Here is a 14,597-nt window from a genome sequence, read left to right as displayed (position 1 = left end):
TGCAGTGTTTTGAATTTGCTATCATGTGCACGCAGGGTTACCTGTCTACATTTTTTCTACTGTATTGCTTCTCTAATATAAGGCATATAAAGACATCACTGGTAAGCTTGCAGGTATCATTTCTGGTTTTCCACCATGGAAATTCTAGCTACCATATTGAATATATCACATTTATATAAATCAAAGTATAACACAAAGTTTAGGACTCATAGCGGAATGTCACAGGAATTGAGCAGATATCCTGACCAGTGTAACAGGAGAGAGAATCTAGAAAAAAATTAATGGTATTATAGCAACATAATTATTAAATTTTTATTACAATTATTTAATTTAAAGAATGTCTTAGCCTATTTTCTCCTCCAGAAATGATGTTTTTTATGTTTACATAAAACTCCATAAACTTGATAACCACTATTCTATATTTTTTTTATTAACTTGAGTATTTCTTATTTACATTTCGAGTGTCATTCCCTTTCCTGGTTTACGGGCCAACATCCCCCTAGCCCCTTCCCCTCCCCTTCTTTATGGGTGTTCCCCTCCCCATCCTCCCCACATTGCCGCCCTCCTCCCAACAATCACGTTCACTGGGGGTTCAGTCTTAGCAGGACCCAGGGCTTCCCCTTACACTGGTGATTTTACTAGGATATTCAATGCTACCTATGAGATCAGAGTCCAGGGTCGGTCCATGTATAGTCTTTAGGTAGTGGCTTAGTCCCTGGAAGCTCTGGTTGCTTGGCATTGTTGTTCATATGGGGTCTTGAGCCCCTTAAAGCTTTCCAGTTCTTTCTCTGATTCTTTCAACGGGGGTCCTGTTCTCAGTTCAGTGGTTTGCTGCTGTCATTCGACTCTGTATTTGCTGTATTCTGGCTGTGACTCTCAGGAGAGATCTACATCCGGCTCCTGTCAGTCTGCACTTCTTTGCTTCATCCATCTTGTCTAATTGGGTGGCTGTATATGTATGGGCCACATGTGGGGCAGGCTCTGAATGGGTGTTCCTTCAGTCTCTGTTTTAATCTTTGCCTCTCTCTTCCCTGCCAAGGGTATTCTTGTTCCCCTTTTAAAGAAGGGGTGAAGCATTCACATTTTGATCATCCGTCTTGAGTTTCATGTGTTCTAGGCATCTAGGGTAATTCAAGCATTTGGGCTAATAGCCACTTATCAATGAGTGCATACCATGTATGTCTTTCTGTGATTGGGTTACCTCACTCAGGATGATATTTTCCAGTTCCAACCATTTGCCTACGAATTTCATAAAGTCATTGTTTTTGATAGCTGAGTAATATTCCATTGTGTAGATGTACCACATTTTCTGTATCCATTCCTCTGTTGAAGGGCATCTGGGTTCTTTCCAGCTTCTGGCTATTATAAATAAGGCTGCTCTGAACATAGTCGAGCACGTGTCTTTTTTATATGTTGCGGCATCTTTCTCAAGAGAGGTATAGCTGGATCCTCAGGCAGTTCAATGTCCAATATTCTGAGGAACCTCCAGACTGATTTCCAGAATGGTTGTACCAGTCTGCAATCCCACCAACAATGGAGGAGTGTTATTCTTTCTCCACATCCTTGCCAGCATTTACTGTCACCTGAGTTTTTGATCTTAGCCATTCTCACTGGTGTGAGGTGAAATCTCAGGGTTGTTTGGATTTGCATTTCCCTTATGACTAAAGATGTTGAACATTTCTTTAGGTGTTTCTCAGCCATTTGGCATTCCTCAGCTGTGAATTCTTTTTTAGCTCTGAACCCCATTTTTTAATAGGGTTATTTGTCTCCCTGCAGTCTAACTTCTTGAGTTCTTAGTATATTTTGGATATAAGGCCTCTATCTGTTGAAGGATTGGTAAAGATCTTTTCCCAATCTGTTGGTTGCCGTTTTGTCCTAACCACACTGTTCTTTGCCTTACAGAAGCTTTGCAGTGTTATCCCAATTGTCGATTCTTGATCTTAGAGCATAAGCCATTGGTGTTTTGTTCAGGAAGTTTTTTACAGTGCCCATGTGTTCGAGATGTTGCCTTAGTTTTTCTTCTATTAGTTTAAGTGTATCTGTATGATGTGGAGGTATTTGATTCACTTGGACTTAAGCTTTGTACAGGGTGATAAGCATGGATCGATCTGCATTCTTCTACATGTTGACCTCCAGTTGAACCAGCACCATTTGCTGAAAATGCTATCTTATTTCCATTGGATGGTTTTGGCTCCTTTGTCAAAAATCAAGTGACCATAGGTGTGTGGGTTCATTTCTGGGTCTTCAATTCTGTTCCATTGTTTTATCTGTCTGTCTCTGTACCAATACCATGCAGTTTTTATCACTATTGCTCTGTAATACTGCTTGAGTTCAGGGATAGTGATTCCCCCTGAAGTCCTTTTATTGTTGAGGATAGTTTTAGCTATCCTGGGTTTTTTGTTATTCCAGATGAATTTGCAAATTGTTCTGTCTAACTCTTTGAAGAAATGGATTGGTATTTTGATGGGATTGCATTGAATCTGTAGATCACTTTTGGTAAAATGGCCATTTTTACTATATTAATCCTGCCAATCTATGAGCATGGGAGATCTTTCCATCTTCTGAGGTCTTCTTCAATTTCTTTCTTCAGAGTCTTGAAGTTCTTATTGTACAGATCTTTTACTTGCTTGGTTAAAGTCACACCGAGGTACTTTATATTATTTGGGTCTATTATGAAGGGTGTCGTTTCCATAATTTCTTTCTCTGCTTGATTCTTTTTTTGTGTAGAGGAAGGCTACTGATTTATTTGAGTTAATTTTATACCCAGTCACTTTGCTGAAGGTGTTTGTCAACTTTAATAGCTCTGTGGTGGAACTTTTGGGATCACTTAAATATACTATCATATCATCTGCAAATAGTGATATTTTGACTTCTTCTTTTCTGATCTGTAACCCCTTTACCTCCTTTTGTTGTCTGATTGCTCTGGCTAGAACTTCAAGAACTATATTGAATAAGTAGGGAGAGAGTGGGCACCCTTGTCTAGTCCTTGATTTTAGTGGGATTGCTTCAAGTTTCTCTCCATTTAGTTTAATGTTAGCAATTGGTTTACTCTATATGGCTTTTACTATGTTTAGGTATGGGCCTTGAATTCCTATTTTTTCCAGGACGTTTATCATGAGGGGGTGTTGAATTTTGTCAAATGCTTTCTCAGCATCTAATGAAATGATCATGTGGTTTTGTTCTTACAGTTTGTTTATATAATGGATCATGTTGATGGTTTTCTGTATATTAAACCATCCCTGCGTGCCTGGGATGAAGTCTACTTGATCATGGTGAATGATTGTTTTGATGTGCTCTTGGATTCGTTTTGCCAGAATTTTATTGAGTATTTTTGCGTCGATATTCTAAAGGGAAATTGGTCTGAAGTTCTCTTTCTTTGTTGGGTCTTTGTATGTTTTAGGTAAAAGAGTAATTGTGGCTTTATAGAAGGAATTCGGTAGTGCTCCATCTGTTTCAATTTTGTGGAACAGTTTGGATAATATTGGTATGAGTTCTTCTATGAAGGTCTGATAGAATTCTGCACTAAACCTGTCTGGACCTGGGCTCTTTTTGGTTGGGAGATCTTTAATGACTGCTTCTATTTCCGTGTGAGTTATGGGGTTGTTTAAATGGTTTATCTGTTCCTGATTTAACTTCGGTACCTGGTATCTGTCTAGGAAATTGTCTATTTCCTGCAGATTTTCAAGTGTTTTTGAATATAGGCTTTTATAGTAAGATTTGATGATTTTTTGAATTTCCTCTGAATCTGTAGTTATGTCTCCCTTTCCATTTCTGATGTTGTTAATTTGGACACACTTTCTGTGTCCTCTCGTTAGTCTGGCAAAGGGTATATCTATCTTGTTGATTTTCTCAAAGAACCAACTTTTGGTTCTGTTGATTCTTTCTATGGTCCTTTTTGTTTCTACTTGGTTGATTTCAGCTCTGAGTTTAATTATTTCCTGCCTTCTACTCCTCCTGGGTGTATTTGCTTCTTTTTGTTCTAGAGCTTTTAGGTGTGCTGTCAAGCTGCTGACATATGGTTTTTCCTGTTTCTTTCTGCAGTAACTCAGAGCTATGAGTTTTCCTCTTAGCACAGCTTTCATTGTGTCCCATAAGTTTGGGTATGTTGTACCTTCATTTTCATTAAATTCTATAAAGTCTTTAATTACTTTCTTTATTTCTTCTTGACCAGGTTATAGTTGAGTAGAGCATTATTCAACTTCCACGTATATGTGGGCATTCTTCCCTTTTGTTTTTGAAGACAAGCTTTAAGTCATGGTGGTCTGAGAGCACGCATGGGATTATTTCTATCTTTCTGTACCTGTTGTGGCCCATTTTTTTTTTTGACCAATTATATGGTCAATTTTGGAGAAAGTACCATGAGGAGCTGAGAAGAAGGTATATCCTTTTGCTTTAGGATAGAATGTTCTATAAATATCTGTTAAGTCCATTTGGCTCATGACTTCTGTTAGTCTGTCTACATCTCTGTTTAATTTCTGTTTCCATGGTCTGTCCATTGATGAGAGTGGGGTGTTGAAATCTCCTACTATTATTGTGTGAGGTGCAATGTGTGTTTTGAGCTTTAGTAAGGTTTCTTTTATGTATGTAGGTGCCCTTGTGTTTGGGGCATAGATATTTAGGATTGAGAGTTCATCTTGGTGAATTTTTCCTTTGATGAATATGAAGTGTCCTTCCTGATCTTTTTTGATGAATTTCAGTTGAAAATTGATTTTATTTGATATTAGAATGGCTACTCCAGCTTGCTTCTTCCGACCATTTGCTTGGAAAGTTGTTTTCCAGTCTTTAACTCTGAGGTAGTGTCTGTCTTTGTCTCTGAGGTGTGTTTCCTGTAGGCAGCAGAATGCAGGGTCCTCGTTGCGTATCCAGTTTGTTAATCTATGTCTTTTTATTAGGGAGTTGAGGCCATTGATGTTGAGAGATATTAAGAAATAGTGATTATTGCTTCCTTTTATATTCATATTTGGATATGAGGTTATGTTTGTGTGCTTTTCTTCTCTTTGTTTTGCTGCCAAGACGATTAGTTTCTTGCTTCTTCTAGGGTACAGCTTGCCTCCTTGTGTTGGGCTTTACCATTTATTTCCTTTGTAGTGCTGGATTTGTAGAAAGATATTGTGTAAATTTGGTTTTGTCATGGAATATCATGGTTTCTCCATCTATGTTAAATGAGGGTTTTTCAGGATACAGTAACCTGGGCTAGCATTTGTGTTCTCTTAGGGTCTGTATGACATCTGTCCAGGATCTTCTGGCTTTCATAGTCTCTGGCGAAAAGTCTGGTGTGATTCTGATAGGTTTGACTTTATATGTTACTTGACCTTTTTCCCTTACTGCTTTTAATATTCTTTCTTTATTTTGTGCATTTGGTGTTTTGACTATTATGTGACAGGAGGAGTTTCTTTTCTGGTCCAATCTATTTGGAGTTCTGTAGGCTTCTTTTATGCTTACTGGTATCTCTTTCTTTAGGTTAAGGAAGTTTTCTTCTATGATTTTGTTGAAGATATTTACTGGTCCTTTGAGCTGGGAGTCTTCACTCTCTTCTATACCCATTATCCTTGGGTTTGATCTTCTCATTGAGTCCTGAATTTCCTGTATGTTTTGGACCAGTAGCTTTTTCTGCTTTACATTATCTTTGACAGTTGAGTTGATGATTTCTATGGAACCTTCTGCTCCTGAGATTCTCTCTTCTATCTCTTGTATTCTGTTGGTGAAGTTTGTATCTACGGCTCCTTGTCTCTTCTTTTGGTTTTCTATATCCAGGGTTGTTTCCATGTGTTCTTTCTTGATTGCTTCTATTTCCATTTTTAATTCCATCAACTGTTTGATTGTGTTTTCCTGTAATTCTTTCAGGGATTTTTGTGATTCCTTTCTGTAGGCTTCTACTTGTTTATTTATGTTTTCCTGTTTCTCTAAGGGAGTTCTTCACGTCTTTCTTAAAGTCCTCCAGCATCATGATCAAATATGATTTTGTAACTAGATCTTGCATTTCTGGTGTGTTTGGATATTCCGTGTTTGGTTTGGTGGGAGATTTGGACTCTGATAATGCCATGTAGTCTTGGTTTCTGTTGCTTGGATTCCTGCGTTTGCCTCTCGCCATCAGATTATCTCTAGTGTTACTTTGTTCTTCTATTTCTGACAGTGGCTAGACTGTCCTATAAGCCTGTGTTTCAGGGGTTCTGTAGACCTGTTTTCCTGTTTTCTTTCAGCCAGTTATGGGAACAGTGTGTTCTGCTTTCGTGCGTGTAGTTTTTCCTATCTATAGGTCTTCAGCTGTTCCTGTGGGCCTGTGTCCTGTGTTCACTCGGCTGGTTGCTTGGAGTAGCAAGGTTTGTCTTACCTGTGGTCCTGAGGCTCAAGTTTGCTCGTGGGCTGTTGCTTATGAGCTCTCCGCGGGGGCAGCAACCAGGAAGATCTGTGCCGCCCTTTCTGGGAGCTTCCGTGCACCAAGGTTCCAGATGGCGTTTGGTGTTTTCCTCTGGAATCAGTAATGTGGGCAGAGTGCAGTCTCTTCTGGCATGTCTGCCTCTCTGAAGGTTTAGCTCTCCCTCCCACAGTATTTGGGTTCAGAGAACTGTTTATCTGGTTGGTCCCTTCAGGTTCCGGCAGTGTCTCAGATGCAGGGGACCTGCTGCTGCAATGCCCTTATCCAAGTGAACCCAGAGGCCATATACAGTTTCCTCTTGGGCCAGGGATGTGGGCAGGGGTGGGCAGTGTTGGTGGTCTCTTCCGCTCTGCAGTCTCAGGAGTGTCCACCTGTCCGGGCAGTGAGGTCTCTCTCCCATGGGGTTTGGGAGCAGCGAGCTGCTGCTGGCAGGGATCCGTGGGTATTCTATATTTTTAAAGTACTACATGCATGTGATTAAATTATTTGTCTCCCTTTGGTAGAGTTATTTCAATGGTTTTAATTTCTTCTGAATTCATATTGTCATAAATGACATAATTTTAGTATTTCATAGATATACAATAACTCTTTGTTGATACATACTGTCGGTGCCTGCGCCGCCAGTGTGTGAATATCTGGCATAGGTCTGCGGGATTGAAAGAAAACACATACATGGGCCACCCGTTTTTAGCAAGTGCCTTTCACTTTTTTTTTTTTCCCGGAGTTGAGGACTGAACCCAGGGCCTTGGGCTTGCTAGGCAAGTGCTCTACTGCTGAGCTAAATTCCCCAACCCCTTTTCAATTTAGATTATTCAAACCGCCACTAGCTATAAACCAAGGACTTATTTGTTCTATAGTTTTAACAAAATCTTGGGCTATCTTTACTTTAATACTAGTACCTTATTCTTTGAGTAAACTTAAAAGCTTATCTACAACCAATAACAAGGAACTTGTAGTTCCCATGGCTAAGACAAACCTTTGTAGCACTACTTACTTCCAGTTTTGCCCCATGGTTGCTGCTTGTCCCCAATACGTTCTGCGTTCTTGCCAGCCAGCCTTTTGGAATGATCCTGTCAGTTTGTCCTCTCTTTCCCGATCTCGGTGGAACCTCCAGATGTCGGCGCCTGCCAAGCCAGTGTGTGAATATCGGGCGTAGGTCTGCGGGATTGAAAGAAAACACATACACGGGTCACCCATTTTCAGCGAGTGCCTTAAATTATTTGTCTCCCTTTGGTAGAGTTATTTCAATGGTTTTAATTTCTTCTGAATTCATATTGTCAAAAATGACATAATTTTAGTATTTCATAGATATACAATAACCCCTTGTTGATATATACCATACTACATTTTTTATCATTTATCTAATATTACTTATAAATCTTGTATATTAGCAGAAACCCATACTTGAAAAGGGATGATGATATCCTTTCAAAATACTGGTTTGAATTGTTTTGCCTAATCATCAGGAAATATGTTTACTGGGCCACAGCATATATAAATATTTGTGCCATTATGCTTTGATTTCTAATACTCTTGTGTATTTTGAAGTTCCATAGTACGATGTCTCCTTCTTTGATCTTGGCCATAATTGCTTTGATAGTCAAGGTAGTATGTTTTCTCATGGGAGTTTAATGATTGTTTTCCCTATTTCTGCTAATGACGATATTAGAATTTTGATGAGGCATTCATAACAAATTTAGACAGTTTATGGAACCACAAATCTTTTCATTGTATTTTCTTTGATTTTTATTTTTATTCATATTCTAGAAACATTTAATAGTTCATTACAGTCTTAAACATTGATAAATGTAAGAGCTTATGGTTCTCGCAAAAAAAATAGTATCTATAAGAGTGCTCTAGTTTGAGATTTTGCTGTGATTAAATATTCTGACTAAAAGCAACTTGAGGAAGAAAGGGTTTATTTGACTTATAATTTCAGGTTACAGTCCATCACTGAGGTATGTCTGGTCAGGAACTCAAGTAGAAACCATGGAGAGATGCTACCTAATGGCTTGCCCACTCTAGTTGCCTTCCTGAAAGCTTTCTTATGTAGTCAGGCTGACTCAGTGATGGTGCCCACAGTGGGTGAGAGCTTTCCACATGTGTCATCAATACACATAGTCTGTCACAGATAAACAACAGTCCAAACCAATTGAGTCAATTTCTCAATTGAGGTTCTCTTTTCTCAGATGGTTCCATGATGTGTTGATGATTAAAAACTTACCAGGACTATGGTTCATAGATATCACAGCTAGATAAGACTGTTGATTATGTCCCTCACTTAAATCCTGCATAATACGTTCTGACATTAAGGAGGTTAGAACACAGGAAGGAGGTTGTATTCTTAGATATTTTTCAAAACCTACTTTAATAAGGATTTTTAACCACTTTAACCTCCCTTCTAGCCTACCATCTACCAGAGGTCATGGAAAGGACAGGTTAATAGGTCAAAAGATGATTCGAACCTGTATATAAATAGTTCTTTTGGGCAATTCCATTTTTTGTTTTCAGGATATCAGCACTTCACTTCACACAAATCAGCAGTGAAAGGTTGATCCACTCAGAAACACTATTCTCAAATCAGCAACAGCAGTTCAATCCTGAAAAATGCACAAGGGTCTGTCAATTGGCTTGCATTTTCAGAAGAAGCCAGAAGCTGCTGGAGCATCACAAGAAGTTCTCCGGAGCATTTGTCTAGATTCTTTCTGATCATCATAACAAATAAATACCATCGAAGAGTGGAAGTTGAACCAATGCCACCCAGCATTGTTGTCTGTCTGTTGGCTTACATTTATACTCTTTCCAGTCATCACTTGTTTGCTCAAAGGTCCACTCTAGCAAAATATCACATGCCCTTTTCCAGGAATCTTCTAGATAAATACCACCTGTGAATTCTTAGGAAAACACACTCTCATGTGTCTGCTTCAACTAAAAAATCCTTTCATAGGAAAGTTTCCAGAAAAACATCACATGATAAAATTGACTCTCCAAAGAAACCAGAAATTTCTACTTCCGGAGGCTTCCAGGTTTGATCAACCTTGAAATATCTGAGTCCTGTATTTCAATGTAAATATCTTCAGAAAATCCATACTTCTCTTCCACCTCTGAAGGTTAAACAGGGGCAATTGTTTTTAGTGTTCTGGGAGTCACTTGAAATATTTTGAGCAACACTTCAAATGTAGAGTTTCATGGCTGCTACAATGGTTTGTTAGGTAGCCTATAGCTCTTGTATGGAGAAGTCAACCCTAATGTCATAATCCATACCACAACACATACATACATACATACATACATACATACATACATACATACACAGAGAGAGAGACAGAGAGAGACAGAGAGAGACAGAGACACAGAGACAGACAGAGGCAAAGAGAAAGAGACAGACAGACAGACAGATAAAAGTTTATTAGTGACACTCATATCTTAAAAGTAAGTAACAGCTATCTAATTTTACATAAACCCCACTTACTGGAGAATTATAACTCCTGGTGTTAGAATCATAGCCAACTCCCCAGGGTAGAAGAGGCCAGAGATCTTAAAGGAGAGCTTACCTATTACTTTTCTAGAATAATGGAATTCCTGACTGTATTCTCAATATCTTATACCCTCATCTCAGAGGATTCACATTGTAGCAATTGAAACTTACTAAAAACCACAATTGTAGACATGGCAAGGTTCAGTGGCTACATATTCAACATACCTTCTCTACTTAAGGCTTCAGCAATATCACTGAAGTTGAAGCAGGTGTATTGTTCAAGGCAGAGAACTGAAGAGTGTGATATGAGATTCTGTTTCTTAGAAATGAATGCTTAAACACGAACTGAACAGTGAAATTATCAATAAACATGCTATTTTGGAAAGAAAAATTTTCTGAGTCCCACCTATAGACAAAGAATTAATGCAACTCATGCCTGCTGAGAGGGAAAGGGAGAAAGAGGGAGAGGGAGAGGGAGAGGGAGAGGGAGAGGGAGAGGGAGAGGGAGAGGGAGAGGGAGAGGGAGAGGGAGAGGGAGAGAAGGAGAATGAGAACTAACCTATCCTAGGTAGGCAAAGTGGTTAGCCCTGAAATCTTATATAAGCAAACAAAAAAGCAGATTCTCTTTTTCTCAATCTCTCTCTCTCTCTCTCTCTCTCTCTCTCTCTCTCTCTCTCTTTTTCTCCCTCTCTCTACCTATATCTATACCTAAACCTATATCATCTATCCATACCTATATCATATATATATGTGTGTGTGTGTGTGTGTGTGTGTGTGTGTGTGTGTGGTGTGGTGTGTAGTGGGTGTGTGTATGCGCACGTGTGTGTGTGTGTGTGGTGTGGTGTGTAGTGGGTGTGTGTATGCGCACGTGTGTGTGTGTGTGTGTATAATCAAAAAATGGTCATCAACTTTAGAAGGAGACAAGAGACTGATGGGGGCACAAATGGGAAGGACTGAATGCTGGAGATATGGGAAGAATTAAGGAGAAGAAATGGATGGGGGAATGATGCAATTATATTTTAATTTAAAATATATTCATTAAAAATAACCAAGATAAGGGGCTGGGGATTTAGCTCAGTGGTAGAGCGCTTACCTAGGAAGCGCAAGGCCCTGGGTTCGGTCCCCAGCTCCGAAAAAAAAAGAACCAAAAAAAAAAAATAACCAAGATAAGGAGGGATTAGTAATTAGTTTGATTTTGTTGTGCAAAGAATACATATTTTAGAGAAAATATATATACATACATATATGTATATGTGTGCATATACATAAAATAGAATAAAAGTTGTTTCATAAAATTTTTATGAAAATTGTATTTCAAATGCAAAAGTGATGGTGGTTTGTAAATGACTGCACATCTAGTTTATTGCATTATATGAAAAGTTAAGATATTGCAGCAAAGCACAGGTAGGTATTTGAATCCAGAAGATGATTTTAGAGCTTGATCGTGTCTTATAGTTAAAACATTTAAACTTGCATACTACATCAACTTAGGCCAGATTGTAAACTTGGTTTCATTTACAGAAACACATACATATTCTTATTTCTGTTTTTGGAGAAAGTCCATATGTACCAAATGCATGTTTTCTTAACTAACAGTTATATAGTCTACTTATAATCTGCAGCAATAATTTTACAGATGCTGACTAATTTCTAATTTCTGAAAACATTACTGGAAAGATGACATTGTTTTCTGTATTTTATGAAGGAAGAGATGAAGCATCTGAATGTCAACCTACATGTTAAGGTGTCACATCAAAAGAGTGGCAGAACCCAGAATCTTCAATTCAGGTCATCCCACCTAATTCCAGACTCACAACAGCCCAGATTAGTTTCCAGAGAGAACTCCATTTTGAGGGAAAATGACCCCATTAGCAGCCAATCAGCACAGCTCATGGGCATGTAGTCCTTTGGTCCTTGATATGTTTGAATAAGGATCTGGCGATCCAGGAATCCACTACATCCTCTAGCCATTCATCAATCCCCGAATATCTTATTTGTCATTGTAGCTCAGGACTGGGACTAAACAGAAGGTAAAGTCTAAGAAGCCTTGATCAATAAAAGCAATTACAGGAATTAAAGGGTGGGAATACATAGGTAATGTAGTTTGAAAACTGTCGCTTGATAGAAAAAGTGTGGCCAGAAAACTGAGATACACAATTTTCCACCAATACATGATTCTGATAATTTTTTATGGAACATTAAGAGAATAAACAGGCCTTCTCTCCCAGTGTTGACTAAAATATAGCACCTGTTGAGAGTCTGCAGAGGTGACTAAACAGAACACTAATAAGTTTTTAAATGGCCTTTGTCTCTAGTTTCAAGTTCTCTTCTCAAAAGGGAAAAAATAAAGCCTAATAGTATTGCAAAATAAAGAATTTTTAAAGGAATTAAGCAATTTTTAGATTGCTTCGATTCAAGTAGTATACTAACTTTAAAGTACACATTGTGATTTCTGCTTCTCAGGAAGAAATATATAGATACAATTTATTACTCTGTTTTTCCTGACAATGTTGCTGGGTAGGTATTGCTGTGTACCAGATTATATATATATATATATATATATATATATATATATATATATATATATATGGAAACGCATAAAAAAAGAAAAATGACATTACATAGGCAGGTAGGTTGAAAGTCTGTTTAGCATCAGGTTTTATGACATACCATGATATGATGGTTGTCTGTTATTTGCTCTGAACAGTATAAAAAGACAAACAGACCTCACAGATGGCTGACCTTCTGCATTGGAAATCAGTTCCTGCATCGTTATTGCCTTTGCTTTCCATTCTTGGTAAACTATTAGACAGCACAACTTCACTTCTCCATAAGCCATCTGCTCTTTCTTTACCAAACTATGGAAATATAAATACTTTCCTCTCATCTCTTGTGTGTGCTTTGCTTCTTTTAATTTAACTTTCCAAGATCCAATGTGAATTTTGCATTATAGGAGCCTCTGAAAACAGGGACACCACATTCTGTTTTGTTTCAATTATAAACTACAGAACTGCTTAAGTCATTGCAGTCTGCTAGGTTCCCTCTTAATATTAATTTTTAAAGCATTGGTAGTTATCTATAGTAAACATCAAGTTGACATAAAAATGTAACGGCAATAAAGTACCAAAGAAAAATAAAAGAATGGAATGACAATCTAAATGTACAAGCAGATTAACTGAGCCATAATGAAGAACTGGCATCTGGCTCAGTACGTAATTTTTATGTTTGAAAACAAAACTTTGCCTATAGCACTTGTAGTTTTCTGATAAAAACATTTCCGTTTTTTAGTGAGACAATAGAAAACTACCTTGGTTTTCCAAAAGCTAGCAAAGTAATATCACCACAGAACAAATTGGCATGAGAGTTCACACCACAGAAGCCTGATATCTATAATTCTCAAACATTGGGAGTGGCATCTGCCTATAGACAAGCGTTCCACACTTGGTGTCTGTGTTTGTGTGGACTTCATAATAAGCTGATCAAAGAGAGAAAACATCCAAGTTATTAGAGTTACAAATCTTCACATAATTGGGGAATTGTGGTAGGTTTATACTTTGTTTTCTAGTTTTAAAATGAGAAAAAAAAGGATTTAAAAAAAAAGATGTTTCATCTCTACTTATTGAGTCACTTCCTGCCCAAACTCAGGAATTTAATGACTTTTGGGCCTTTTCAAAGAAGTTCATGTTTTAAAACCCTCCTTGTTGCTATTGTCAGATTAAACACTGATTTTTCACCAAGCCAAAGGGTTGGTGATGGTTCAACTGTTGAGGTGTTTCAGAGCAAATGACTGTGATTTACTTTCTTTTCCAATTTCAATAAAATATAGTTAAGACCTAAAATTGGTGTTTAAAATTATACAGAAGTTTTGATAAGACACGTCACAAAGCCCAGAAGCAGGCAGCAGATCTCTCTGCCTTCAGTTCTACCCTTTGACCTGTGGGTTGTGAGGAGGGAACGTGGGTGCTGAGGGTGGCATCAAACACTTTGCCAACGAGTCATGCTACCACCTCTTTCTTTCTAGTCTTTGAAATGAGTTTAAGACAGTAATAATTTTATACTTAGAAATACATACTTAGATTTTAGTTCTATTTTCTTAAATTGTGTGACTTCCTGTGAAAAATAACCTCCCTCATTTTTAAATAGCTAGTCTTTCAGACATGTGGAATTTTGCTGCTTATATACATATGCATGCTACATATGCATGCTGGTCTTTAACATGACTGGAGCAATCACTCATTTTTTTCCAGTTTCTCTATTATTTGACTTTTGTAACATTCTCCCAGTAGACATTAAATATTCTCTGGGGCATCTGAGTGGATTCTTTTCCCACATTTTGATATCTCTATAAAGCTAATTGATTATATTTTAATGGGAGTATTTTTCCAGGATTTTTGTTACATGACATTGCCAGTCACTAAAAGGTATAAATGTTTCCATCATGCACAGAATATATAGTACAAAATAAAGTTTAATAATCATGTACATCATCATTCTTTCATTTGTACAATGATACCTTGAAGCAAATTGCACCTAGAGGTAAGTGCCTCTTACGAGGCAATTCCATGTTTCACCCTCAAATACATTAAGATCTATAAAAGAAATGGAAGAGACATGTGGTGGTGCCATTATGTACTTGTACACTAAGTAAATGAACATATAGAATTGGAAAATATAAAATTCCAAATGGAAAGAAGTTAGATGTTTATAGTGATATTTATGTGTAATTATATATCATTTTACATG

This window comes from Rattus norvegicus, chromosome 8 (assembly GCF_036323735.1).
Source record: "Rattus norvegicus strain BN/NHsdMcwi chromosome 8, GRCr8, whole genome shotgun sequence".
Classification (NCBI taxonomy): domain Eukaryota; kingdom Metazoa; phylum Chordata; class Mammalia; order Rodentia; family Muridae; genus Rattus; species Rattus norvegicus.
Note: the sequence above shows the minus strand (reverse complement) of the source record.